Source organism: Bubalus kerabau, chromosome 3, assembly GCF_029407905.1.
Source record: "Bubalus kerabau isolate K-KA32 ecotype Philippines breed swamp buffalo chromosome 3, PCC_UOA_SB_1v2, whole genome shotgun sequence".
Lineage (NCBI taxonomy): Eukaryota > Metazoa > Chordata > Mammalia > Artiodactyla > Bovidae > Bubalus > Bubalus kerabau.
Genome location: NC_073626.1, coordinates 169,832,485 through 169,847,527, shown reverse-complemented (window position 1 = coordinate 169,847,527; position 15,043 = coordinate 169,832,485). Strand labels below are relative to the sequence as shown.

The 15,043-nt window shown below is 44.4% G+C and overlaps 1 non-coding gene across 1 annotated transcript; it reads right to left on the bottom strand.

Annotated features, from left to right (window-relative positions):
- Positions 1-14,193: 14,193 nt before the first annotated feature.
- TRNAY-GUA (transfer RNA tyrosine (anticodon GUA)) lies at positions 14,194-14,265 on the bottom strand. The gene has a single exon. It is a non-coding gene; the product is annotated as a tRNA-Tyr (tRNA).
- Positions 14,266-15,043: the final 778 nt, after the last annotated feature.

Genomic DNA, 15,043 nt, shown 5'->3' with positions numbered 1-15,043 from the left:
GGAGACGGGAAAGTGTGAGCGGTGGTCAGGCAGCAGCTGCTATAGGTCTATGGGTGGGACTTGCAGGATAGGACTTGGGAGAGGCCCAGAAGGCTAAGAACAGTGAGAACAGAATCTGGGGACAAAGTACAGTCAAAAGGGAGAGATCCTTGGGTACCACATTGAAGACTCATTGGAAGTGTGGAAGTCGGTGAGAACGTTACCAAGGCTGTTGCCCTGCCCCTGAATGGAAACAAGCTGTTCTTATCTGGGTTTCAGGCTCAATGATAAAAACAGGAAGCTTCAAAAAGAAAAAAACAACTGGCTTGAACTAACTAAGCTCAAGATGGTGGAAGACCGGACTTCCAGTGGACCTTGGGAATCATTAAATGCTCCCAGTGACTTCCTAAGTGGTTCAGTGGTAAAGAATTTGCCTGCTAATGCAGAAGACACAGGAGACGCGGGTTCAGTCCCTGGGTCTGGATGATTCCCCGGAGGAGGAAATGGAAACCGATGCCAGTATTCTTGCCAGGACAATCCCATGGACAGAGGAGCCTGGTGGGCTACAGTCCATGGGGTCACAAAGAGCCGGACACGACTGAGCGACTGAACACACACACGCACACTCACTGTAATTCATTAACAAACTAAATGACACACCTACTAGTGCCCTGACAGCTGGCAGTTGCCATGGCAACAGTGGGAAAAACCCACACAAGAACTGAACAGTGTCGCCTGAGTTCTGGGTCCCAATCACACCCCTGTTCTTGGATACATCATGAATATTCCTCCCTCTCTTTACTCAATTCCCTCCCTTTTACCTCAGCCTTCCTATTTATAATGTGCCTATGCCGGGATGGAACTGAGAAGCCAATACGTGTACTGTGTCCCCATTTCTCCGTTCTTTGGCCAGTGAATAAAGCTTCCCATCTCAGGTTCAGTTTCACTGTTGGCTATGCAAATCTGAGCAGAAAAGGAACCTCTCCAACTAAGACAAGGCATCCCAGCCTGGGTTAGGACCCCGGCACAGGCCCAGGCAACCAATTTAATAACAGAAAATGTGATTCATGTTTCAAGAAAGTGACTAACAGCAAAACCAGGACTTGGGAAGATGAAACTGAACATGGGAGTGAGTTAAAAGATGTTTGCAACAGTCCTGGCCAGATAGAGTGTGGCGACCAGCGGGCAGAAGCTGGGGAAGTGAGGGAAGGAAAGAGTGGTAAATTGGGAATGGAACGTTTCCCAGGGGAGCATCACCGCGGGAGAGAAAACAGGGTCACAGTAAGAGTAGCAAACAGTGTTTTACCAGACCTGCTATTAGTCACTTAGTAAGTGGCCGATAAACACTTGTTGAATGTGATCAATTGGTTGATGAATTAACTGAATCCCCCTTTATGCTCCATGTGGGTCTTCTCACCCTCTTCAAAGTCCTCCTGCTTCAACAACCATTAACCCAGGTGTTCATGTGCTCGGGAGCACAACACACTCAGTTGTCCTGTGGACCAGCTCTTTCCTTTGCTTCATTTTCTACCCTGCACGGTCTCCCAGGCCAGCGGTGATACAACTCTGAGGCCTTTCAGCAAGAAACACCATGAAAGTACGTGGTGGATGTGACCTCCTGCAGGTACCAGACGAAGGTCCTCAACTGGAGCCCACCAGTGTCACCAGCTACCAGGCTGTGTTGTACGTGCTGCCATGGCAACACTCCTGGCCACATCTGCGGCACGTCACCCTGCACTGATGTCACTCTGCCACAGTGGAAAGAATGTCCTGCCCCCACTTTTTGCCACATTTTGTTATGTGGTCCCAACATGCTGACTCCCCGTGACTCACAGGGAATTGTTCTCACTGCCTTTTCTCTGCATTGTCAGGTTCAAGTCCATACTGGGATACAACTATTATAGTTCCATGACTTGGACTACCCAAAAGATCTCCAGTAACTAGGGTGTTGTCATCAAATCAAGCTGCATTGTTGTTGTTTAGTCACTAAGTGGTGTCCGACTCTCTGCAACCCCACAGACTACAGCACACCAGGCTCCTCTGTCCTTTACTATCTCCCAGAGTTTTCTGAAGTTCATGTCCATCGAGTCAGTGATGCCATCCAACCATCTCACCCTCCACTGCCTACTTCTCCTTTTGCCTTCAGTCTTTCCCAGCCTCAGGGTCTTTTCTAATGAATGGGCTCTTCACATCAGGTGGCCAAAGTCTTAAAGCTTCAGCTTCAGCATCAATCCTTTATGAATATTCAGGACTGATTTCCTTTACAGTTGACTGGTTTGATCTCCGTGCAGTTCAAGGGACTCGCAAGAATCTTCTCTAGCACCACAATTCAAAAACATTAATTTTTCAGCATTCAGCCTCTTCATGGTCCAACTCTCACATGCGTACATGACCATTGACTGGAAAAACCATTGCTTTGACTAGATGGACCTTTGTCAACAAAGTGATGTCTCTGCTTTTTAATACGCTGTCTGTTGGTCATAGCTTTCAAGCTTCACTGTCTGACTTCTTTCCTTTAAAATAACTTTACTTGCTTTTCTGACACAGTGGGGAAGGGGATGGTGGGATGAATTGGAAGATTAGGATTGATATATATACACTACCCTGTGTAAAATAGCTAGCTAGTGGAAGCTGCTGTAAAGCACAGAAAGCCCAGCTCGGTGCTCTGTGAAGCCTAGAGGGTGTGATGGGGGTGGAGATGGGAGAGAGGTTGAAGAGAGAGGGGATATATGTATATGTATAGGTGATTCACATTGTTGTACAGAAGAACTAACACAACATCATAAACCAATTATATTCCAATTGAAAAAATAACTCTACTTGCTTTTGTTTTTGTTTAAACACCCCTCAGTCTTCATCTCAAGGGGCTCCTGGCAATCCCCCTTCACCATTTCCCTAAACCTCACCAGACACATCAGCACCTCCAGACCAGTGAAGCTGAAGTTCAAGCTGGACAGTCACTGGTGTCAGGGACATAGTGGGAGTAGAACTGATAAAAATCTGTGGTTATTCAAGAGACTTTCCATTTTGTGCATATAAAGAGGGTATGTACACTGTCCTAGAGGAAAGACCAAAAGCTGAGGGATGTGGCAAAAAGGTATGTCAGGGACACTTCACAGAGTCAAAGAGGTGATGGAAGGATTATACATTGACAAAAGGCAGATAGAGGCTAAAGAAATAAAGACTCAGAGTACACCAAGGTCACCCATGGATCCTGGACCATCATTTTTAATCCTAACAACACCTTGCATTGCAAAAGAATGCAGGAGTCCCTATAATTACCTGAAGACTAAATTAGACTTCCAAACAGACGCCATATAATGGATTCTTTGCTTTTCTTGAATTTTTTTAACCAAACTCAGAAAAAATATTGGGCAATAATCAAAACACATTCAATTCACCTACATACAGAGCCATCAGCTTGGCCCCACTCTGTGGGGACAGATAACAATCCCAAACCCAATTCAGCCAGCTTATATGACAAAGGTCATTGAAAACCACAGGGCATTCAAACTTGTGACCCATTAATCAGTAGCACAAATGCCTACAAAAAGCATGGCTCCCGATGTGTAAGCATACCAGTTAAAAATAGCCAGGTGCTGCTGACCTAAATATACGCGATTGTGTAGCATATCTATCAATTAGCTTCCTGCTTACAATAAACACTTTAGGGACTTCTCTGGAGGTCGAGGGGCTAAGTCTCTGCCCTTCCAATGCAGGGGACACAGTTTCTTTCGATCCCTGTTCAGAAAACTGAGATCCCACATGCCTCACAATGTGGCCAATAATAATAATAAACTTTAAAGTCTTTTTTTTTTTTAAATAAAAAGATAAACACTTGAGCAAAAGCAAACCAAATCAACAAATATTTGTAGAACCTCTATTATGTGCCAGGCTACATAGGTGATACATAGAAATGTGCTTCTAGTAATAAGCAATTCCAAACTAACAAGAAGTAAAGTTCAGTCACTCAGTCATATCCAACTTTTTGTGACCCCATGGACTGAAGCAAGTCAGGCCTCCCTGTCCATCAACAATTCCTGGAGCTTACTCAAACTCATGTCCATTGTGTCGGTGATGCCATCCAACCATCTCATCCTCTGTCGTCCCCTTCTCCTCCTGCCCTCAATCTTTCTCAGCATCTGGGTCTTTTCAAACGAGTCAGCTCTTCACATCAGGTGGCTAAAGTATTGGAGTTTCAGCTTCAGCATCAGTCCTTCCAATGAATATTCAGGACTGATTTCCTTTAGACTGGACTGGTTGGATCTCCTTGTAGTCCAAGGGACTCTCAAGAGTCTTCTCCAACAATCAATTCTTTGGTGCTCAGCTTTCTTTATAGTCCAGCTCTCACATCCATACATGACTACTGGAAAAACCATAGCCTTGACTAGACAGACCTTTGTTGGCAAAGTAATGTCTCTGCCTTTTTAATATGCTGTCTTGGTTGGTCATAGCTTTTCTTCCGAAGAACAAGCATCATTTAATTTCATGGCTGCAGTCACCATCTGCAGTGATTTTGGAGCCCCCAAAAATCAAGTCTCTCACTGTTTCCATTGTTTCCCTATCTATTTACCAGGAAGTAATGGGACCAGATGCCATCATGTTAGTTTTTTGAATATTGAGTTTTAAGCCAACTTTTTCACTCTCCTTTTTCACTTTCATCAAGAGGCTTTTGAGTTCCTCTTCACTTTCTGCCATAAGGGTGGTGTCATCTGCATATCTGAGGTTATTGATACTTCTCCTAGCAATCTTGATTCCAGCTTGTGCTTCTTCCAGCCCAGCATTTCTCATGATGTACTCTGCATATAAGTTAAATAAGCAGGGTGACAATATACAGCCTTGACATACTCCTTTTCCTATTTGGAACCAGTCTGTTGTTCCATGTCCAGTTCTAACTGTTGCTTCCTGACCTGCATACAAATTCCTCAAGAGGCAGGTCAGGTGGTCTGGTATTTCCATCTCTTTCAGAATTTTCCAGTTTTTGGTAATCCACACAGTCAAAGGCTTTGGCATAGTCAATAAAGCAGAAATAGATGTTTTTCTTGAATTCTCTTGCCTTTTTGAGGATCCAGCGGATGTTGGCAATTTGATCTCTGGTTCCTCTGCCTTTTCTAAAACCAGCTTGAACATCTGGAAGTTCACGGTTGATGAATTGTTGAAGCCTGGCTTGGAGAATTTTGAGCATTACTTTGCTATTGTGTGAGATGAGTGCAATTGTGTGGTAGTTTGAGCATTCTTTGGCATTGCCTTTCTTTGGGACTGGAATGAAAACTGACCTTTTCCAGTCCTGTGGCCACTGCTGAGTTTCCCAAATTTGCTGGCCCGGTGAGTTTACCACACAAAATCGACAGAAGCAGAGAAAGAATACACTGCTGTGGGAGGCAAGGCCAAGGACATCAGCTAGAGCAAGAGCCTTGCAGAACCATCCTCGGCACTCAAGCTGGCCACCCTGGCAGGAATTCCCAGGCTCTTCAGAAACCACCGGGCTCTGCAGAGTAGGGGGGCTGTGTGAGTTCTGCCTTCCTTTGGGGCCATCTTTCATCTCCTAGATTTTACAAAAGAAACCAAGACCCACCACCATCAGTCCCCACCCTGGAAAAGCCTCGGGCAAGTCTGAGCACCAAGAGACCCCAGGAAAAGAGTCATTACGGGCAGCATCAGAGGGGGCTGGGCTGATAAACACACATAATCGGCTGATAAACGGCTCTGCAAGCAGGAGCGGGAGATGCCACACCAACAAAAGAACTGATGATACATGTGACTAGTGAACAGTTTTCCTTGGGCATTGAGACATTTTATTAGACAGTGTAAAACAGCAAGTGTACACATACAGCAGTGGAAAAGAATCCACACAGGCAAGAAACGCCAAAATGACCCAAATCTGGGCCTGAATGGGTTGAAAGATTAAACAACACAATCAAATATCCTAGGGTTTATTTGTAAATGAGGGTTCTCTGCAAACTTGGGCTTCGTCCAGCTATCTTGTCATCAGTTCTTTGCAGTATATTTGTTTCCTGCCGTGATGTGTGGTTTGTGGGCAAAGGAAGATCTCAGAAAGACAAGGCACGGAGCACAGGAAGGAGAAGAAGAAAAGCTGGTGATGGAGGCTTTACGGGAAAGAAATGGACCGAAGAGGGTGAAGTAGCCTTACCAGTAGGAGAGGGCGTGTCCTCCGCAGCTCCTGGGTGGAGCCAGGCAGTCACCTAGTGGCAGCATTGCTTCTGGCAGCTGCACTTCTGCTGGCAACAGCCCTTCCCACCGCCGCAGCCACACAAGTTGCAGCTGCAGGTGCGGCGGTGGCAGCAGACCACGGGGACGCTGCAGCAGCCCCCGCAGCAGCCATAGCAGCAGGGGCAGCAGCTGGTGCAGCAGCCCACGCGGTAGCATCTGCAGCTGGTGCAGCTGCCACAGCCACCACCGCAGCCACCACCGCAGCCACGGCTGCAGCCACCACCGCAGCCACAACTTCCACAACCACAGCAGCCCATGGTGTCAGTAGAGAGGACTCAGAAGAGGTGAGGAGGGAGACTCAGGAGGGCAAGGAGGTCAGATGTCACCTTCTGCCAGAGGGGACCCTTATATACCAGCCCTGGGGACAGGAGAGGGAAGACACGTGACCAATTTGTTGGAATTGTTTGTTTCCTTTTCTCTAGGAAAACCTCTTCCTCCTCCTGCTCATTTTCCTTCTAGACACTGTTTGTCTCATTAAGTCACATCTCTTCAGTTTAGCTAAATTTACCTTTGTTTCACCCAACGGGAGCATTTAGCAAAGGACCTGCCCCTGTTTTCAAATACAGCCAGTGTTAGCATAGGCGAACTGGGGATACCTTCCTGCCCACTGGCGTTTTCCTTAGTCACTAATATTTTCCCAGGAGAACCATGTATTTCCCTCACCTCTCCAGAGAAAACTCCTAGGGGTCTTTTCAGTAGGAGAAAGTGAGTACAGAACCTTAAGAAGGTAACTTTCAACATGGCTGTTGCCATCATTGGTCTGAAAGCCATAGATCCACACATATATAAGCTAGTGGATATGTCTGTTTCTCTAACCTGGGATAGAAGCTCTGATTGCAAAAGGTGAACTCAGTCAGCAAATTATAAAAATCACCCTCTCTGTGAGGAAGCCCAGATCCATCTACAGGACCTCCTAACCCTCACATTTCTGTCTTGTAATTAATATGTCTTGCATGAGTCATATGTATGTCCAGTCTTAATCATCGAGCAGGCGACAAGACAACCACGAGATGAGACTTCACAAGCCCTAGGAAACTCTGTCCCCCAAAAGACCCCCTCCTCTGATGGCTGACTTCAGCAGTGTCAGCTCAGGACTCACATTAGATCCTTGGCTAGAGAAGGGCTATACTCAATGTTGAAAAAAGAAAGTGAAAGTGTTGGTCGCTCAGTCCTGTCTGACTCTTTGCAACCCCATGAACTGTGGCCTGCCAGGCTCCTCTGTCCGTGGGATTCTCCAGGCAAGAATACTGGAGTGGGTTGCCATTTCCTTCTCCAGGGGATCCCGGGATCCACCCCATGTCTCCTGCATTGCAGGCAGATTCTTTACGGTCTGAGACACCAGGGAAGATCCCATACTCAACACTGGGTTTTCCAAAATGTGTTTGGTAGAACACTAGTTCCACAGGATGTTAAAACTTACAACAACACAAAAAAAGATTCAGTTATGTTTAAAAAGTAATCCTTTTAAATAAAGCTAACCGGATGTTTTGACTGTAGATCTTCTCAGAGCTTCAGTGAGTCCTGTGACTCTCAACAGAGCAAACCTACTAGACCACAGAGCCTACTCTCAGCTGGAAAGCTCTGCTTTCCTTCACTCCTCAGGTGAGAGAGCTCCCAGGACAGTCCCAAGTTCAGATTCTTATGGTGAATTTAGAAAAACGTTGACCAAGGGAATGGAAAGGGTAGAACAGCGGTTCTCAAACTTTTTGGTCTTGGGACCCATTTTGCTCTTAAAAAGCACTTATGACCCCAAAGAGCTCTTGTTGTATGACTGGTATCTATTGCTACTGACTATATTAGAAATTAATACTAAGACATTGTTAATACTTAATTATGAATTCATTTTAAAATAACAATCCCATTACTTGCTCACATAAAATAACACATTTTGGGGACAAAAGCACTTTCCAAACAGAGAAAAGTATTTATTGAGCACAGTGGCATTTGCTTTACATTTTTGCTGATCTCTTTCATGTCTGACTTAGAAGATGGCTTAGAGTTGGCTGGGCGGCCACATCTACTCCTGTGTTGACTCCATCGTACTGTGTTGTTCTTATTGAAGCAAATGAAGAAAACTCAGCCTCACACAGACAGGCAGTTGAAAAAGGAAGATAATCCAAGGATCCTAGAATCACACTTCAAGGACTGCTAGAGCAAAGATTCAGAAACTTAGCTCCCTGTGGAAATAGCCTATGTAAAAATGTTCCCAACTATTGATTTTCGCTTCATCAAGGATACATCTTTATGCTACTTTATAGAATTTTAATGCTTCTATATTAAAATAGTTACCACATGCTGCCATTTTCTAACAGTATTTTCTAATGCATTTCCCACTCAACAATCCTGTGATTGTCTCTGTCTTTAAAATAAAGCTGAGACTCAGCAGGAGCATTCAGTGCCCTCAACAATCTGGTTTCAATTGACCCTTACAGCCTAATCCTCTCTGTCCAGAGTTCCAGGGGGACCCAAGATGATCAAAAAAGAGGAAGGCTGGAAATTAATTCCATTACTAACAGGCTTCCCTGGTAGCTCAGTTGGTAAAGAATCTGCCTGCAATGCAGGAGACCCTGGTTCGATTCTTAGGTCGGGAAGATTGGCTAAAAAGGGGATAGGCTACCCACTCCAGTATTCTTGGGCTTCCCTTGTAGCTCAGCTGGTAAAGAATCTGCCACAATGCGGGAGACCTGGGTTTGCTCCCTGGGTTGGGAAGATCCCCTGGAGAAGGGAAAGGCTAGCCACTCCAGTATTCTAGCCTGGATAATTCCATAGACTGTATAGTCCATGGGGTCGCAAAGAGTCAGACAAGACTAAGTGACTTTCATTCACTCACTCTCTGGAATAATAGTTAATCTTCATGGTACAAGCCCTAGGTACTAAACACAGTACTAAGCACTTATAAATGTACCTGAGCAGGTTCTTAAGACTTCCTGGAACAGACCCCCACCCCATGTCCTCCACCTGTCTCTTGTATATAGAAAAGCTGTAGTCTCCCAGGCCTTCAAGAGTTAATGATTAGAAGGATGTGAACATGTAATAACAAAAGATAGTGGTTGGGTCAGGAGAACTGGTGACAATTTAAACAGTAGATCAGCCATATCACAGAGTCACAGAATCTTTAGTTCCTACATGAAGGACATAGATAAGAGAGTCTGATGCAAATACCTGAGTTCTGCAGACACTAAAACTACCACCAGAGGGAAAAGGCTAACTTCATGATGACCAGACTGTAGCCATGACATAAGCTGCTCCATATTGAGCAGTACGGAATCTGAGGCTTACATATTTCCAAGAACTATTCTCAAGGAAATGGACACAGACCAACCATGGAGCTAAAGATCAACTGCACTTAAAACAAGCAAGATGACGCTGACCACCCCGTGAGTTTCAGGATGACTGCTGGAGCTGACCATGGTGTTCTGCACGTAGTCCCTACCCACACTCCCCTGAAACTTCCTGATTTTCCCTTTTCCCCCTAATGGGGAATTTGAAGATGGTTTGGGGGACCTAGTGCAACATCTCTCCAGGGTTGCCAACTTCCTAAATAAAGCATCTCTCTTTTTCCATCAACCCTTGTCTCTTGAACATTGACTTTGGAGCAGAGCAGCCAAGCTTGAGTGTGATTCCAACTGCAGCCAGTGACAGAAATGAAACAGAGACAAAAGCAATGAAACAGGCAGGACTCAGGCAGTAACACACACATGAAGGAACAGTGTCAACAGAGCAAAGGTGGCGAAGGCAGGGCAACACTAGATCACGCCTGTGACGCAGACCTTTTTTCTCCCATGAAAGAAACACCCCAGCCACATGGTCACACCTTGAACTTTTATACTCCTGTACCTCCCTTGTGGCTGTGCTTTTAGCTGAAAATGCCTTCTTCCACCATCCAAATTCTACTCATTTTTAAAGATGCCCTTTTTGTCCCACCTGTTTTGGTTGTAGCTCCATTACATTCTAATAAAGGAAGGGAAGAATGAGAGCCGGGAAAATAGGAGGAAATGCTGTTGTTGTAGGAGATGAAGGAGATAGGAGTTAAGACTATCAGCACCACTGCCACCGAGAATGGCATTCTCAACACATACACACACACACACACACACACACACAAGGTAACTATGCAAGGTGATGGATGTATTAATTAATTATGGTAATCATTCCATAATATATACATATAATAAATCATCACCTCATATACCTTAACTATAAATAACAACTGATTTTTTAATTATACTTCAATAAAGCCAGAAAAAATATTTGTTCCAAGGAGATAGATATGTTAGGGAAAGATTTGAGTATAATGCAAATTCTGCGTTTGTTTATGTGGGATTCTGTGCCTGAAAAACACCAGGTAAATGCAAAAAGCTGCACCCAGCTAACACGTGCGCACACACACACTTCAACCAACCACCAGCTACCTGTGTGTCCTATGGGTTAAGAGCATCACTCATCCACACCTGCAAATACAACTTTCCCTCCCATTTTGGATACACCCTCTTGCACCACTTGACAATAACACAAGCTGCAACCTTTCTCAGGGCCACTTCCACAAGCAAACTGTAGGTCTTTTTCAAGGTAAAGTACCATATTTATTGTGCTTTCCTCGTGGCTCAGCAGTAAAGAATCTGCCTGCAATGCAGGAGATGTGGGCTTGATCCCTGAGTCGGGAAGATCCCCTGAAGAAGAGAATGGCAACCCACTCCAGTATTCTTGCCTGGAGAATCCTATGGAAAGAGGAGCCTGGTAGGCTACACTCCATGGGGTCACAAAAGAGTAGGGCATGACTTATTGACTGAACAAACAAAAGACCTGTTTATTATAGGGTTTATACTTTTTAAACATATGTGTTAAATTGTGCACAATTTTTATTGTTTCAACTCTGTAAACAAGTCACTGATGAGTTTTTCAGTGCTCTTCCCATCCCACGGCCCTGTGGTTTGTGCCGCATGATCTTGTAGAGTGCCATGTTGTGTAAGAGCACCTGTGTTGTGTTACAGCTGAACTGTGAGTACCGAAAACCACCTCAGCAGGGAGCACACCTAGCACCTAGATCTTGGATTTTAAATGCCAATCTCCAATAAAAGAGACAGGCTTTTTGGAGAAATGACTGATTTCAGATCTGAGGCTGGGAAGGGATGAAACAGACCTTGAACATCTTGTGCCGGACCCTAAGTCAGCGCTCAAAAACTAGTGGAGATATTTAAAAGCTACAGGGGCCAGCTTGCAGGTATGGCCAGATATGCAGATGACACCACCCTTATGGCAGAAAGTGAAGAAGAACTAAAGAGCCTCTTGATGAAAATGAAAGAGGAGCGTGAAAAAGTTGGCTTAAAGCTCAACTTTCAGAAAGCTAAGATCATGGCATATGGTCCAATCACTTCATGGCAAATAGAAGGGGAAAAGGTGGAAATAGTGACAGACTATTTTGGGGGGCTCCAAAATCACTGCAGATGGTGACTGCAACAATGAAATTAAAAAATGCTTGCTCCTTGGAAGGAAAGTTATGACCAATCTAGACAGCATATTAAAAAGCAGGACATGAGTTTGAGTAAACTCCGGGAGTTGGTGATGGACAGCGAGGCTTGGCATGCAGCATTCCATGGTTTCGCAAAGAGTCAGACACGACTGAGCAACTACTGAATTGAAGTGAATGGAGATGAGCTTCTCCTATGTCAAGTTTTGTTCTCTGTAACCCCTTAATTTATAGCCTCCTTGTATTTTATCTATATATCTGTTGACTTATCACTTCCCCTAAAATATCTGTATCTATATTTGTCTATCCATCTCTCTCTCTGCACATGTGTATACACACACACACACACACACACACACACACACACACACACACACACACATTATGAGGATCTGTGCATGCTCAGTCACTTAGTCATGTCTCACTCTTTGCAACCCCATGAGTCATAGGCTGCCAGGCTCCTTTGTATAGGGGATTCTCCAGGCAAGAATACTGGAGTGGGCTGCCATTTCCTCCAGGGGATCTTCCCAACCTAGGGACCCAATCCAAGCCTCCTGCATTGGTAGGTGGATTCTTTACCACTGAGCCACCGGGAAGCCCCAACCATGAGGATGGATCTTCTTTATTCAGTCTACTGATTCAAATACAATTCTCTTCTAGAAATTCCCTCACAAATACATCCAGAAATAATGTTCTACCAGATATATGGGCATCCCTTAGACCAGGCAAGATGGTTAAAATGTCTTTTATCTATTGAGACTTTCATTCATGAATCTATTTTCCTCTTCATTTCATTTTTTGTGTGTGTCAACATTTAATAAATTCCTCCATAAAGATCCTTACATATCATTAGATTTATTCACTGTTATATTACAATTTTTGTTGCTCTTCAGAAGGTGTTCATTTTTAAATTACATTTTCTATTCTATGAGTAAGAAATTTCTTTATTGCTAAATACTAATATTTTTAAGGGCTTTTTTCCCTCCAGGATTTCTTATTACTTCTGGGATGCTTTGTCAATCTCCCAAATGGAGACATAATATATAGCATTTCCTAGGCTTATTTGACTAAAAACTCCATTTTAACTGACTCTATATATCTAATTTAGTTTGTTAAGGGCGAGTGGATGACATAATGTATATAAAATGTATCTAAGTATGGCAGACTAAAAGATGGATCAGATTAGAACTGATCTCTTTCCTCTGTGAGGCTCTTACCAATCTGCGCGAGCAGAGGGAAAGCTTGGCTGGCCTTGACTTAGACCGTCTAACACTCAGCAGGAGAACTGCATGCTCAGGCAGTCATACTGGGAAAACACAGGGTCTTATTAAATATTTCAGTTCTGATTCCATTTGTGAAGTAGAAGTGAATTTTGCTAAAACTGGAAAACAATCAAGTTCCAGGTATCCACGGAGGTATTAACAAACAGGAAATAAGCATCTGCCATAAAAACTGGTCAAAAGAACAAGGAAGTGACTGCATCCCATGTGCCAAGCCCCCAGATGGACTATCTAACGGCCCCTTAGCCGAGCCAAGCATCAGACCTCCCTCTTCTCCCGAGTCCTCTCTGACACCTGTGGTTGTGGAAGTTGTGGTGGCTGCAGTCGTGGCTGCGGCAGCTGCAACAGCTGCAGATGCTTCCAGGTCGGCTGCGACACCAGCTGCGGCCCCTGCTGCTGCCGCGTCCATGTGGTTTGCTGCGCTGCTGGTAGCATTTGCTGGAACTGGGCTTGTCTGTTGGTAAGTCTTTCCTACACCCCTCCTCGTCTTTCTGTGACCTAGAACTCACTGGTGTGCACTCAAGGGCTGTAACTGGATATTTTCCTTTCTGTCACATCACAAACTGTTTAATTTCATAAGACCCTGCGGCCGAGGTGAAAGAAAGAACTGGGCCAACAAGACACCCCAGCCACTGCAGAAAATCCACATATTGAAAAAACTTGAAAACCGAATCATGGTCACAAATGCTTTTGCTTTCCTGAAATTCTGTGACATAACTTCACGGTCCGCCCTTGTTCTCTTTGTGCCCGTACATGACATGCCATTTCTTCTGTATTCTTCTGCCCACCAGTGCTCTACTGCTGAAAATGAAACCATAAATAGAATAAGGCATCATATATTGATGTTTAAATCTTTTTTTTTAACTTTTATTAATTGTCTTGCTATGAAAGTACCTTCTCTAGTCTATAAATTTGGGCAAGCCAAATAAAGAAAGCCTTGTTGGAAGAATTTCCCCAGTTGTCAGATTCACTTCTTTTACAATCACAGCTGCCCTGAGATGCATTATGGCAGAATCACAAGCAGGTCTCAGAGCAGCCTGACTTGTCCACATTCTGTCTCCTGATACCACTGTGATACCTCATTTCTCTGAAGTCAGTGAAAGTAAACGTGGCAGTCACTAAGTCGTGTCTGACTCTTTGTGACCCCATGGACTGTGGCCCGCCAGGCTCCTCTGTCCATGGGATTCTCCAGGCAAGGATACTGGAGTGGGTAGCCTTTCCCTTCTCCAGGGGATCCTCCCAACCCAGGGATCGAACCTGGGTCTCCTGCTTTACAGGCAGATTCTTTACCATCTGAGCCACCAGGGAACCCAGTGAAGTCCTTGGGGATGTTACTATTCTTTCCAAGAATGCCTCGACATTGAAACATGTAAAATATCATGTATGAAACGAGTTGCCAGTCCAGGTTCAATGCACGATACTGGATGCTTGGGGCTAGTGCACTGGGACGACCCAGAGGGATGGTATGGGGAGGGAGGAGGGAGGAGGGTTCAGGATGGGGAACACATGTATAACTGTGGCGGATTCATTTTGATATTTGGCAAAACTAATACAATTTTGTAAAGTTTAAAAATAAAATTAAAAAAAAAAAAAGCCAAGAATGCCTCGAACATGAACCCACCTTGAGTTGCTGCCACTCCAGAAAAAGATGTTTTACCTAAATCAGCCGACCCCATCCCTGAGGACATTCTTAAGACAAATGTCATTTCCAAATCAGCCTTAAGTCTTTTCTTTTCAAATCTCAATTGGATGTTTATGGCTTTTGATATAAGAGGCTTATCACAGAGAGTTGTTTTTGGAAGAGGTATTGAACAGCTCAGGCAGATAGGCAGGCATCTGGCTCTTAGGAGGCAATGGCCTGATGACAGGGTGTGTTGAGATGGATTAGGAGCAGGTGTTTTCAGGTGCTTTCAAAGCTCACTGACCCCAGGTTAGGCCTGCCCCTGAAGATTTAGGTCCTACTCTCTTTGCTTTTATTCTGGTACTATTCTTGGGAATGGTGAATATGTTTTCATTCTGTATTTGTGAGTTTCTGAAAGCAATTCTTCACCCCATTCTTATGAGAAGGATAAATACAGTCAGTGGG